The sequence below is a fragment of the Cervus canadensis genome, chromosome 8 (genome assembly GCF_019320065.1).
Source record: "Cervus canadensis isolate Bull #8, Minnesota chromosome 8, ASM1932006v1, whole genome shotgun sequence".
NCBI lineage: Eukaryota > Metazoa > Chordata > Mammalia > Artiodactyla > Cervidae > Cervus > Cervus canadensis.
Window position 1 is genome coordinate 69,600,680 of NC_057393.1, and position 15,021 is coordinate 69,615,700.

At 37.0% G+C, this 15,021-nt stretch overlaps 1 protein-coding gene across 6 annotated transcripts in view; it reads left to right on the plus strand.

Annotated features, from left to right (window-relative positions):
• The window catches only part of CTNNA3 (catenin alpha 3), a 1,829,362-nt gene that overhangs the window by 275,300 nt on the left and 1,539,041 nt on the right, over positions 1-15,021 (plus strand). The gene's annotated exons all lie outside the window — the stretch shown is intronic.

Here is a 15,021-nt window from a genome sequence, read left to right on the forward strand (position 1 = left end):
AATATGGAGACATAGCAGGTCAGGTGATATTATTTCCACTTTGTATGTGGTTTAGATATCCCCTTACTACCCTAGGTGTATCTAGGGTATTAAATCTCTGCTGCAAAGGCTTATAGACTCCATTTGCACAGCTGCTGTCCTCCAGCACTCCTCAAGTTATTTTTGAGACTGTGCAAGGTGTGTGTCAACCAGTCATTATGATATCACCTGCTGTCAGACCTTCTGTGGGCATGTGGTTCTTGGGCAGAGCTGGTTTGCCCTGGTGGTGGTGCTGCCCGGAGCCCAGGGTGCTCAGGTTGCACTTGCAGACTTGGTTTTGAAGAGTGGAGTGGGGAAGCAGGAAGAATGGGTGGAGAGTTGGAGAACTGTTCGGTAAATTATTCCTTTTTCATTTAAACTAGTGTTTCTAACTGTATGTTAGAAATATGAATTCACACATATGAATTTTTACAAAGGGTAATACTGCAAGCTTAAGCTTATGAAAGTTTGTGAATAAGACTTAAAATCACTACGATAACCAATATCTGATTACCAAGAGGTTGTCTATAAAGTCTCTATAAAGATTTGAGACACCTCAGAAATGATATTTGGTGCATGTGGTCTTTTTGGTCCAATTTCCCCATTATGTTCTTTGTTGGTTTTGAAAGAAAACTTCTAGAGTCTAAAAAAATTCAAAAGTCTTTTTCTTGCATAAGTGAATTCTGGACAGATGGAGAGAAGTCCCTTCTTGTCCACTGTGAGACAGTGGGCAGATGGTTGGAACCACAGGAGGTCTGGGATGCTAGAATACTATACTGAGGTCATTAAAATGTAAGTTGCATAAAGTTAGCCATCTCATGCCCTGTTTTGGTAGCATTTCACATTCGAAGAAACAACAAAGTTGCATCCACAATCATTGAAAGTAAATTGAAATCTTTACTGCTTTGTCTTATCAGACAGACAAAGGGGAATAATTGTATATAACAAAGTAAAGCCTTCCTAAATATTTTTTCTCAATCTATCATTTTCAAAATCTCCCATGCTGCTGCTGCTAAGTTGCTTTAGTTGTGTCCGACTCTGTGCGACCCCATAGATGGCAGCCTACCAGGCTCCTCCATCCCTGGGATTCTCCAGGCCAGAACACTGGAGTGGGTTGTCATTTCCTTCTCCAATGCATGAAAGTGAAAAGTGAAAGGGAAGTTGCTCAGTCATGTCTGACTCTTAGCGACCCCATGGACTGCAGCCTACCAGGCTCCTCTGTCCATGGGATTTTCCAGGCAAGAGTACTGGAGTGGGGTGCCATTGCCTTCTCCAGTTAGTCACTCAATCGTGTCAAATTCTTTGCAACCCCTGGACTGTTGCCCACCAGGCTTCTCTGTCCATGGAATTCTCCAGGCAAGAATACTGAAGCGGATTGCCGTTCCCTTCTCCAGGGGATCTTCCTGACCTAGGGATCGAACCCGGGTCTTGCATTGTAGGCAGATTCTTTACCTTCTGAGCCACCAGGGAAGCCCTGTTGTGAGCGTAATGCTTGTAAAGTTGAGGTAGGTCCTGACTGTATTGGTTGTCTTTATCTTCCTGTTGAATAAATAGGTGAAGGAATAAATTAAAACATTATACTTCCTGTTTAGAAATATCTTTTAAACAAATCATCCAGTACATTAAAAATTAAGGACAATTAATGTTTAATAAGAGAATAAATTTACTAAGAAATATAATGTTAAACGAAGTAAGGAATACGGTTTCAAGAATTAAGTGAAAAATTCATACTTTGCCATTACACTGCAACTATCTTCTCACAGAGGCATATACATATAACTGTATATAGAGTAAAAAACAAATGTGTCCATGCTCAACAGGTGATGAAAGCTCTGTTACCAGGGAGTTCATGGTTAAACCTTGGAGATTAATAGTTTGTGCTAAATTGCTTCAGTCATATCCACCTGTGCAACTTATGGACTGTAGTCTGCCAGGCTCCTCTATCCATGGGCTTATTCAGGCAAGAATATTGGAGTGGGTTGCTATGTCCTTCTCCAGGGGATATTTCAGACCCAAGGATTAAACTTGTGTCTTTTAGGTCTCTTGCATTGGTAGGTGGTTTCTTTACCACTAATGCCACCTTGGAAGCTTTATAAAGTAAGGTTTTCTAATACAGTTTCTATCACATAACTTCATTAGTTGAATTTCAGTTTATTGTTGTATGCATTTATCATGCATTGCTTTAAATCTTTTAAAAATAAGGTAAATTGATAAAAATAGGAAAATTGATAAACACAATTTCATTAAAATTTTTTCTTAAAATATACCAAGTAAGCATTGTGTCTAAGGATTCAGTGCCTTGGGTTCTGTGTTGGCAGGGATCCTTTGATTATGGAAATGATTGCACTCCCTTTGTAAGACATTGCAAGAATTAACTAGACAAAGCATCCTGAAAAACTTGAGAAACTCAGATGGTTGATGAAAACCTCCATTTCTAACTCTGTTTAATTAATTCAAAAGGTGGTATAAAAGAAACTAATATTGGCTTCTGATGAACTGTCAGTGGAGAAGTTTCTGTGTACAAAGGCTTTTTAATGACCCATCTGTCATTGGATGTGGTTTAAGTAAACTAACTTAACAATTTTAAGTATTAAAGTAGTTACCAGAGAGCTTCCAATGAATGTATGGGTAAAATGGATAGATGCTGATATCACAGCTAGATAGCAATATTTTTCCAATGATCCCACCAGAAAGGAAAAGAAAACAAGGCAGTAAGGCAATGGTTAATTAATAGAGCTTTACATGTCACAATGTGCTAGAGGTGCTATTTCTGAGTGAGTGTTTTCAATTCTAAAAAGCACCCAATGATTGCACTAATTCCTTTGAAAGTGTTATGTGGAAATAGTGAATCTGTAGAATTTCTGCATGTGATATCCATGGGCAGAGGGTGCATGGATAACAGAAGTTAAAATGTATCATTTTTTATATGAAAGATAGCAAGGGCAAGGGTGGTGGTTTGTGGAGGGGGTGGTATATTTAGCTTCAGCTTTGAGTTAGATCTTCCAATTAACCTCTTACAATTTTTAGAGCTACATAAAGTAGCTGTTCACCTTGCTTTATTTGAAAGAATTATAATACATAGAGGAAGGGAAACAAATCTGAAGAGATTATAATACTTTTTTTTTTTTAACCAGAAGGGCTGTGAAAAAAAGTGTCTAATTCTTGATATGGAACACAAAATAGACTCTTTTGGATTAGAGTATAAGGGACTGTTAATACATATTGGAAGGTTTTAAGAAGCAGGAGATTGAATTTCTAGACCAGGTTCTGCCACTAAATTGCTTTGTGACTCTAGGCAAGTCTGGATTTTAGTTTCCTTACAGATTGTCTAGCTTTGAAAACTAAAGATTATGCGAAATTCTTTCATTTTATAATTCAGATGTTTCTCCTTGAATTTTCAGTGTTTTTGTGGATAGAAAATTGAGATATTTGTCTGTACACTTAAAATTCTTATGAGGCTTCCAATTCATATCTGTGAAATATTCTGAAACAAAGTGGGGAATTGATTGCTTCATGAAATTGTGAGTTCTGGGAGATATTCAAGGAGAGGAGAGACACTCATCAGAACCATAGTACAGCAGTCTCCCTTACCCATGGTTTTGTTTTTGGCCATTTCAGTTACCTGTGATAAACTTTGACCTAAAAATATTAAAAGAAAAACTGCAGAAATAAATGATTCATAAGTTTTAAATTGCATGCTGCTCTGAGTAGTGGGATTAATCTGTGCACCCTTCCACTCTGACCCACCTGGGAGGTAAATCATCCCTTTGTCCAGTGTATCCATGCTGTATAAACTACCTGCCCACTCCTTGCTTAGTAGCTATCTTGGTTAGCAGATTGACTGTTGCAATATTGCAGATCTTGTGTTCAAGTAACCTTTATTTTGCTTAATAAGGATCCAAACATGCTTCCTTGGTAACTCAGGCAATAAAGAATCTGCCTGCAATCCTGGAGACCTGGATTTGATCCCTGGATCAGGAAGGTCCCCTGGGAAACAGAATGGCTACCCACTCCAGTATTCTTGCCTGGAGAATTCCATGGATTGAAGACCCTGGCTGGCTACGGGGGTCACAAAGAGTCCATGGGGTCACAAAGAGTTGGACATGACTGAGTAACTAACACTTGCACTTTTTCACTTTTCAAGGACCCTAAAACACAAGAATAATGATAATGGCAATTTGGATATACCAAAGGGAAGCTGTAACATGCTTCCTTTAAGTGAGAAGACGAAAGTGAGAGAAAGGAAAAAATCTGAGGTTGCTAAGATCTACTGTGACTTTTATTAAAGTATAATGTTATAATTTTTTAATTTTATTATTAGTTAATATTAATCTCTTCCTGTTCCTAATATATAAATTAGGTGTGTATGTATAGTAAAAAAAGCCTATATGTTAGTTTCAGTATCCCCCACAGATTAGCAGGAATCCTAGACTGGGAGCTTGAGGTCAGGTGACTGAGTGACTGAACTGAACTGAACTGAACGGTACTCCAAAACACCAAGGTTTTAGGATTCTAATTCTTGATGATGATTCATAGTGACCTCTGCTAACCCACTTGAGGAGAGGGAGGTGGGAGGGGGGATAGGGATGGGGAATACGTGTAACTCTATGGCTGATTCATATCAGTGTATGACAAAACCCACTGAAATGTTGTGAAGTAATTAGCCTCCAACTAATAAAAAAATAAATAGATAAATTAAAAAAAATACAAAAAAAAAAAAAAAGAAAAAAGGTGTACGTTGAAAGCAATCCCTTAAGGATTTCCCTTCTCTAAGACCACAAATGAGTAAGGCTCTTGTGACAGTAGTTGCTTTCCCACCTTCCTAGATCATACCAATCCTCTAAGACCTCTGTTTCTGGCCTCCACTTTTACATGCAGTCTTTCCTAGGTATTCCAAACTATCTTCATCTTCCTGATTGCCCTTGACACTCATTGGCAAACGTTGAAACATTTGTGGGTATAGCATATATACCATCATTTAGATTCTTGAGTATATTAAACTTTTCCTTAGTTATACAAAAATTGGTCTCTTAATATTTCATGAGCATGGCAGGGATCATAGATCATATGTCATAGATCATAAAAACTACTCCTCACCCAAAACATATAATGTTTTAGATGTTATTTTAGGTACTAACTTAATATCTGTTGAGTTAACTTTTACATGCAGCTCATCAGAATTCCTTTGCAGTGTTGCCTCTCAGAAGACTATGGTTAGTTTCTAGCATATTATTTTATTCATTGAATAGTAATATTTTGTGAAAAGTTTCTACTTGACTTTCTTTTTCAGAGGTTACAGCATGTTCCCTTCTTTTTTTTTTCTTCTGATATTGTATCTTGGAGTTTCTTAGACTTGAGAACTTTATCCGGTACATTTTAAATAAAAATATAATATTCCCAAAATTGGTTTCTAAGACCTCTCAGATTCTTAGCATTTCATCTTTAGCATATTTCAAAAAAAACATTGCCTTGTCTGGAAATCAGGTTAATTTGATAATAGGCAAATTGCCTTTCTTATATAATGTTCTATTTGCTCTGCAAACTAATTCTATGCTCCACTTAGGATTTAAGATTTTTATCTTGTTCTCTAAAGTCTTGGATTTCTTATTTTGATCAAGTGGTTTGTACTAAGTTTGGACCTGTCACAAACAGACCCCATTTAAAGAGAAAATGTGAAAAGGAGCTTTCAAAAATCTGAACTTGTTCCTGCTTTACCTTTGGGAAAAGAAGCATGTTGCTGTTCATCATGTTCATGTGATGATTTCTAAATTTATTTTCAACTCCTTTTTTCCACCACTTTTCCCCACATCCTATATTCATATTTGCATTTATTCTTATTAATAATATCTTTGTATGAAGGGATACAATTTTTTAAATACTTTCCTGAGGGTTTAGCATATAATTATCAACAGCTGCCCTGTGAATTAGGCAAGCAGGCTACATCATCTTCATTGTTCACAGGTTGAAACTGAGTCTTAAGTTTTAAATGACTTTGTTGTTGCTCAGTTGCTGAGTCATGTCTGACTCTTTGCAGCCCCATGGACTGCGGCACGCCAGGCTTCCCTGTCGTTCATCACCTCCCAGAGCTTGCTCAGACTCATGTTCTTTGCGTCAGTGATGCCATCCAATGATCTCATCCTCTTCTCCTCCTGCCGTCAATCTTTCCTAGTGTCAGGGTCTTTTCCAATGAGTTGACTGTTCGCATCAGTTGGCCCAAGTACTGGAGCTTCATTCAGCTTCAGCATCAGTCCTTCCAATGAATATTCAGGATTGATTTCTTTTAGGATTGACTGGCTTGATCTCCTTGCTGTCCAAGGGACTTTCAAGAGTCTTATCCAGCACTACAGTTTGAAACCATCAGTTCTTCAGTGCTTATCCTTTTTTATTGTTCAGCTCTCACATCCGTACATGATTACTGGCAAAACCATAGCTTTGACTATATGGACCTTTGCAGGCAAAGTAATGTCTCTGCTTTTTAATACGCTGTCTAGGTTTCTCATTGCTTTTCTTCCAAGGAGCAAGCGTCTTTTAATTTCATGGCTGTAGTCACTGTCCACAGTGATTATGGAGCCCAAGAATATAAAGTCTATCATTGTTTCCATCGTTTACCCATCTACTTGCCATGAAGTGATGGGACCAGATGTCATGATCTTTGTTTTCTGAATGTTGAATTTTCTCTTTCACCTTCATCAAGAGGCTCTTTAGTTCTTCTTCGCTTTCTGCCATAAGGGTGGTGTCATCTGCATATCTGAGTTATTGATATTTCTCCTGGCAATCTTGATTCCAGCTTGTCTTCATCCAGCCCAGCATTTTGCATGATGTACTTTGCATATAACTTAAATAAGCAGGTTGACAATATGCAGACTTGATGTACTCCTTTCCCAATTTGGAACCAGCCCCTTGGTCCATGTCCAATTCTAACTGTTACTTCTTGACCTGCATATAGGTTTCTCAGGAAGCAGGTAAGGTGGTCTGGTATTCCCGTCTCTTTTTTTTTTTTTTATTTTTATTTTATTTATTTTCAATTATTTTTATTAGTTGGAGGCTAATTACTTTACACTATTGTAGTGGCTTTTGCCATACATTGACATGAATCAGCCATGGATTTATATGTGTTCCCCATCCCTATCCCCCTCCCACCTCCCTCCCCATCCCATCCCTCTGGGTCTTCCAGTGCACCAGCCCTGAGCACTTGTCTCATGCATCCAACCTGGGCTGGTGGTCTGTTTCACCCTTGATAGTATACTTATTTCAATGCTATTCTCTCAGAACATCCCACCCTCGCCTTCTCCCACAGAGTCCGAAAGTCTGTTCTGTACATCCGTGTCTCTTTTTCTGTTTTGCATATTGGGTTATCATTACCATCTTTTTAAATTCCATATATATGCATCAGTATACTGTATTGGTCTTTATCTTTCTGGCTTACTTCACTCTCTATAATGGGCTCCAGTTTCATCCATCTCATTAGAACTGATTCAAATGAATTCTTTTTAATGGCTGAGTAATATTCCATGGTGTATATGTACCACAGCTTCCTTATCCATTCATTTGCTGATGGGCATCTAGGTTGCTTCCATGTCCTGGCTATTATAAACAGTGCTGCGATGAACATTGGGGTGCACGTGTCTCTTTCAGATCTAGTTTCCTCAGTGTGTATGCCCAGGAGTGGGATTGCTGGGTCATATGGCAGTTCTATTTCCAGTTTTTTAAGGAATCTCCACACTGTTCTCCATAGTGGCTGTACTAGTTTGCATTCCCACCAACAGTGTAAGAGGGTTCCCTTTTCTCCACACCCTCTCCAGCATTTATTGCTTGTAGACTTTTGGATAGCAGCCATCCTGACTGGCGTGTAATGGTACCTCATTGTGGTTTTGATTTGCATTTATCTGATAATGAGTGATGTTGAGCATCTTTTCATGTGTTTGTTAGCCATCTGTATGTCTTCTTTGGAGAAATGTCTGTTTAGTTCTTTGGCCCATTTTTTAATTGGGTCATTTATTTTTCTGGAATTGAGCTGCAGGAGTTGCTTGTATATTTTTGAGATTAATCCTTTGTCTGTTTCTTCATTTGCTATTATTTCCTCCCAATCTGAGGGCTGTCTTTTCACCTTACTTATAGTTTCCTTTGTAGTGCAAAAGCTTTTAAGTTTCATTAGGTCCCATTTGTTTAGTTTTGCTTTTATTTCCAATATTCTGGGAGGTGGGTCATAGAGGATCTTGCTGTGATTTATGTCGGAGAGTGTTTTGCCTATGTTCTCCTCTAGGAGTTTTATAGTTTTGGGTCTTACATTTAGATCTTTAATCCATTTTGAGTTTATTTTTGTGTATGGTGTTAGAAAGTGTTCTAGTTTCATTCTTTTACAAGTGGTTGACCAGTTTTCCCAGCACCACTTGTTAAAGAGGTTGTCTTTTTTCCATTGTATATCCTTGCCTCCTTTGTCAAAGATAAGGTGTCCATAGGTGAGTGGATTTATCTCTGGGCTTTCTATTTTGTTCCATTGATTTACATTTCTGTCTTTGTGCCAGTACCATACTGCCTTGATGACTGTGGCTTTGTAATAGAGCCTGAAGTCAGGCAGGTTGATTCCTCCAGTTCCATTCTTCATTCTCAAGATTGCTTTGGCTATTCAAGGTTTTTTGTATTTCCATACACATTGTGAAATTATTTGTTCTAGTTCTGTGAAAAATACCATTGGTAGCTTGATAGGGATTGCATTGAATTTATAGATTGCTTTGGGAATAGAGCCATTTTCACGATATTGAGTCTTCCAATCCATGAACACAGTATATTTCTCCATCTATTTGTGTCCTCTTTGATTTCTTTCATCAGTGTTTTATAGTTTTCTATATATAGGTCTTTTGTTTCTTTAGGTAGATATACTCCTAAGTATTTTATTCTTTTTATTGCAATGGTGAATGGTATTGTTTCCTTAATTTCTCTTTCTGTTTTCTCATTGTTAGCATATAGGAATGCAAGGGATTTCTGTGTGTTAATTTTATATCCTGCAACATTACTGTATTCATTGATTAGCTGTAGTAATTTTCTGATAGATTCTTTAGGGTTTTCTATGTAGAGGATCATGTCGTCTGCAAACAGTGAGCGTTTTACTTCTTCTTTTCCTATCTGGATTCCTTTTATTTCTTTTTCCGCTCTGATTGTTGTGGCCAACACTTCCAAAACTATGTTGCATAGTAGTGGTGAGAGTGGACACCCTTGTCTTGTTCCTGACTTTAAGGGAAATGTTTTCAATTTTTCACCATTGAGGATAATGTTTGCTGTGGGTTTGTCATATATAGCTTTTGTTATGTTGAGGTATATTCCCGTCTCTTTAAGAATTTTCCAGTTTGTTGTGATCTACACAGTCAAATGCTTTAGTGTTGCCAATGAAGCAGAAGTAGATGTTTTTCTGGAATCCTCTAGCTTTTTCTATGATGCAATGGATGTTGACAATCTGATCTCTGGTGCCTCTGCCTTTTCTAAATCCAGCTTTTACATCTCAAAGTTCTTGGTTCACATACAGTTGAAGCCTAGCTTGAAGGATTTTGAGCATTACTTTGCTAGTGTGTGAAATGAGTGCAATTGTGCAGTGGTTCAAATATTCTTTGGCATCGCCTTTCTTTGGGATTGGAATGAAAAGTGACTTTTTCCAGTTGTGTGGTCACTGATGAGTTTTCCAAATTTGCTGGCATATTGAGTTCAGCACTTTACCAGCATCATCTTTTAGGATTTGAAATAACTCAGTTGGAATTCCATAACTCCACTAGCTTTGTTCATAGTGATTCTTCTAAGGCCCACTTGACATCGCACTCCAGGGTGTCTGGCTCTAGGTGAGTGATCACACCATCATGGTTATCTGGGTCATGAAGATCTTTTTTGCATAGTTCTTCTGTGTATTCTTGCCACCTCTTCTTAATATCTTCTGCTTTTCTTAGGTCCATACCATTTCTGTCCTTTCTTGTGCCTATCTGCATGAAATGTTCCTTTGGTATTTGACTTGGTGTTGGATAAGTGACTTACCAAGATTAAAACTAGAACCAAAATACAGGTATTTTGCCTCCTAGTTTTTTGTTCATTTTGCAATACAGTGTGGCCTTTAAATTATTTTAAAAAATGATAGGACAGAATTAGGCTAGTAGTGAATTTATAATAATTTAGTAATAAACTGCAATTTTGGGCTTACCTGATGGCTCAGCTAGTAAAGAATCTGCCTTCAATGTGGGAGACCTGGGTTCAATCCCCGGGTTCAGAAGATCCCCTGGAGAAGGGAAAGGCTACCCACTTCGGTATTCTGGCCTGGAGAACTCCATGGACTGTATAATCCATGGTGTTTCAAAGAGTTGGACACAACTGTGCGACTTTCACTCACTCACTCATTCATACTGCAATTTTAAACATATTTAAAATATTTTATATATTTATGTATGCAGTGAGTGTTTTTTGCAAAAGGTCAAATTTTGTATTTGTGCGCCCTACGTGTACTTCTAGGTTCCTTTTAAATGGTCGAGGCATAATTATTGCATAAATACCGCAAAAAAAGCTCCGCATTTGTCGCTGTGGGCAAATGACAATAGAATTTGATTAATGGCAGTGCATCTGGTGCTTCTCATAGTTACCCAGTTACCCATTCACAGTCTGAAATGCCCGTAAGAAGCTGCCCTTGTATCCTACTTATTGCAGTACTAGCTAAATAAATTTTAAAGAGCATAGTTGTTGTTTAGTTGCTAAGTTGTGTCTGACTCTTTGAGATCCCATGGACTGTAGACCACCAGGCTCCTGTGTCCATGGGGCTTTCCAAGTAAGAATACTGGAGCAGGTTGCCATTTCCTTCAACAGGGCATCTTTCTGGACCAGGGACTGAACCTGTGTCTCCTCATTGACAGGCAGATTCTTTACCACTGAACCACCAGGGAAGCCCTAAAGAGCACAGAGAATTCTATAAAATAATGCCTTTTTGCACAAAAAGAATAGATTGAACAAAAATTTTGAACCTTATTTTTTAGCAACCTTCAAGAGTTTGAAAATAATTTATCTGAAAATTTCCAGAACCTTTACTTTAATCAGTTGTTAAATGTCAATCTAAATAAAGAAAGTTTTTTAAGAAAAGTATTAAGATGTGAAGTTCAAGTTTATCATATGAAATTAACTATAGCATCTCACTCTTGACAGGCTAAACTGTAAAGACCTGGGAGGTTTCAACTAGTTCCAAGTCAATCTATTGTTTAAACAAACTTTCCTCTTGCTAACTTCTCAGTATTTCCCTCTTGATAGATACATTCTTTCTTTTCCTTACTGGCTGCTGTATACACATTTTGCTTTCTAGTTCATAAGTTTTCTTTTTAGCAGCAATCTCAGTGGTTAAATCTTTTTAGACCTATTTGAAAATCTGAATGTATTACATCTACTGGGGCTTATATAAAGTTCAGCAGGGTGCATATTGTTTATGTACCAAACAGAAGTCCAAATTAAAGTATGTCAGACTGGTTAGGATATGTGCTTCCCCAGAGGAAGAGGGCTCTTTTATCTACACACTGGATTGCAAATATGCCTCTTTCATTTTAAATTAAGTCAGAATTCTTGAATTTATATCATTGACTTTGTATAGATTCAAAAGGCATTGTACCTATGGGCTCTAACATATATCTCTGAGCTTTGACATATATTGAATTTCTCTTATCAAGACTGTAATATCTCTGAAGGACCCCAGCAGGCTAGTCAGGAATGCTTTTTCCTGCCAACAGCTAAGATGGTTGTCTGTAATTAAACTGCTTTCCCCAGTGTTCCCCGAAGAGGGTTTCCAAGATTTTTAACAGTTAGTCTCTGATCAATAGTTTTTTATTTTCTCTCTCACTCTGTAGTGAAAGAGAGGTATTTGGCTTATCAGTTCCTTTTGTTCACTTCCTAACTTAATATCTAATGACGGCACAATGTAAAGCAGAATGTGTGACCAGTGGGCCAATTAAAGAAGCATGTGCCGCTTTTTAAATTGTCTACAAAGTCTCTAAAAGGTAGATCTGCCCCATGAGACGCTAGGTTTTGCTTTCCTGATAAAAGGCACAGATGTGGCTGGTGCTCACTGCTTTCTCCTTGAATGTCGTAGGGATGCCTGTAGCTATAGCAGCCACTTTGTGACCTTGAGGCTATTATCCTTTGAGGTTCAACTGTGGGCAGTCTTTTTTTTTTTTTTTAATAAATTTGATTACAGTAAAATTAACCATCATTTGTTTCAAGTTTTGCTAGCCAAAAGCATTTCTAATTAACAAGTGATCAACTCATTAACCCTCTCTGTAAGATAGAGGAGTATCCTTTTCGTTAGGACAGGATTTCTCAACCTCAGAGCTATCAACATTTCAGTTCAGTTCATTTGCTAAGTCGTGTCCAGCTCTTTGTGACCCTATGGACTTCAGCATGCTAGGCTTCCCTGTCCATTACCAACTCCCAGAGCCTACTCAAACTCATGTCCATCACATAGATGATGCCTCCAACCATCTCCTCCTCTGTCGTCCCCTTTTCTTCTCACCTTCAATCTTTGCCAGCATCAGGGTCTTTTCCAATGAATTGGTTCTTCACATCAGGTGGCCAAAGTATTGGAGTTTCAGCTTCAACACCAGTCCTTCCAATGAATATTCAGGACTGACCTTTTTAGGATGGACTGGTTGGCTCTCCTTGCAGTCCAAGGGACTCCCAAGGATCTTCTCCAACACCACAGTTCAAAAGTATCAATTCTTCGGTGCTCAGCTTTGTTTATGGTCCAACTCTCACATCCATACATGACTATTGGAAAAGCCGTAGCTTTGACTAGACAGACCTTTGTTGGCAATTTAGTGTCTCTTCTTTTTAATATGCTGCCTAGGTTGATTATAGCTTTTCTTCAACATTTAGTGTTGCATAATTTTTTTACTTTGAGGACCGTGTTGTACATTGTAGGATTTTAGCAGCATCCCTAGTCTCTATTCATTAGGTGACATTAACCACCTTACATACCTTTCAAGGTTCAACTGATGGATAATCAGCTTTTGTTTGTTTGCTAGAGTCTTTATCTTTCTTTTATTTCTGAAAGTAGTTTTCCAGGTAAAATATTCATGGTTGGCAGTTTTTTCTTTTAGCACTTTGAATATATCAAGCCACCTTTTCTTGGCCTGCAAGGTTTCTGCTGAGAAATTTGTTGATAGTCTTTTGGGGGTTCCTTTATATGTAAGCAATTATTTTTTCTCTTGCTGCTTTAAAAATTCTCCCTTCGTGTTTGATTTTAGACAGTCTTGTTATAATATGTCTTCGAGAGTATGATTTTGGATTAAAATTTTGGGTTTGATTGTTAGTTTCATGAACTCAGATGTCCAGTTTCTTCTCAGATTTGGGAAGTTCTCAGTCATTATTTATTTAAATAAGTTTTCTGCTCCCTTTTTCTCCTGTGAATTCAACAGTATATAAACTGTTTATTTTAATGATATCTCATAATTCATGTAGACATTGTTAACATTTTAGAATTATTTATTTTTGCTTCTCTGACTGGATATTTCAAATGAACTCTATTCTAGGTCACTAATTCTTCTGCTTAATTAAATCGGCAGTGAAAGTTCCCTATTTAATTCTTCAACTCAACATTCTATTTTTTAACTTTAGGATTTCTGTTCGTGTGTGTGTTTTAATAGTTTATGTTTCTTTGTTGAGCTTTATTTGTGTTCATGCATTGTTTCCCTAATTTCATATACTTTGCTTATATTTAGTATAATTGTCAGTCCAGTTTCTCTTTGCAAGAATATTTAAAAAATTCTTCTCTTTTGTAAGGTTAGCGTAAATTAAAACTAGATAATATAACCCTTAAATTAACTGTGACTGTATATTATATGGTGCTATCTACTGTGCTGTAAAGCCAGCTCCTCTCATCTCCTTCTACGTATCTTGTGGCTGTCTTGTTTGCAGTTGAGAGACAGGGCCATTGTAATCTCTGTAAAATATCAGTAAAGCTTGATTTCTTTCTTTTTTTTTTTGATAAAATAGACATTCTGAAATTTTCTTCTCACATTCTAGTGGCGTGCTCTATTTTGGTGATAACTGATAAGCTTCTATTGCTATTAATAAGGAAATAGGAAAAAATAGATCAATGTTAGTCTTAAGATATTTAGAGAATAATTGGATATTACTTTGGAACTTAATTCACTAATTAAATTGGTAAGCTTATGGGTCTAGACTTTACATGGTCTTGCATAATCATTTGCACATAGGTATAAGAAGCATTCAGTTCCTTTTCAAATAAGAGATTGAAGCCATAGGTGGTTGTTGGCAGAGGTCTCATGGACAGCTCACACTGTCACTCTAATTTAAGCATTTGCTTTATTATAAAACCAGCAATTAAATGGGATCTACCCATTGTCCTCAATATTTGAGTACAATTTCAAAGAAAAACTATTTTTTGTGTACATGTTTTTCCTAGCCTTATTTTGTAAAATTTTTTCACTCATTAATATGATTATTTTTGCTTATATGCAGTTGCATTCCCTAGATATATTATTTTGTTTCATAAATAGCATAGTTGGTGAATATTAATTAGATTGTAGAATAAATCTATTATTTATTCCTAAAGGGGCCTTTTGGCTTCCTACCAGCTTGAAAATCTTTAAATTTACAGCAAGGAGATTTTTTTAGTGTCCCCTTTCTTTACCATGTTGTTTATTTTCCTTTTTAAGAAATAAAATGTATAAATGAATAATTCAAGCTTCAAACATACAAATAGGTAATTCAGCCTAGATATTTGCAGCATCTATCTTTGCAAGTTTAAAGGTACTTATCACTTTAGTTGCTAGGTGCTCAGAAAAAAGATGTTAAAGAATAATAAACTCAGTAATAAATACTCATTGATCTAAGTTCTGCTGCAACCATTTAGGGTTATTTTGGAGAATGTGAAATGATATGTATGCATTTGGTCCATTTATCTCCCAGGCTCATTGACTGCACCAGTGTAGTGGATCCATGTCTTTTTCCTTCTTTGGTTTATGCTATGCAATT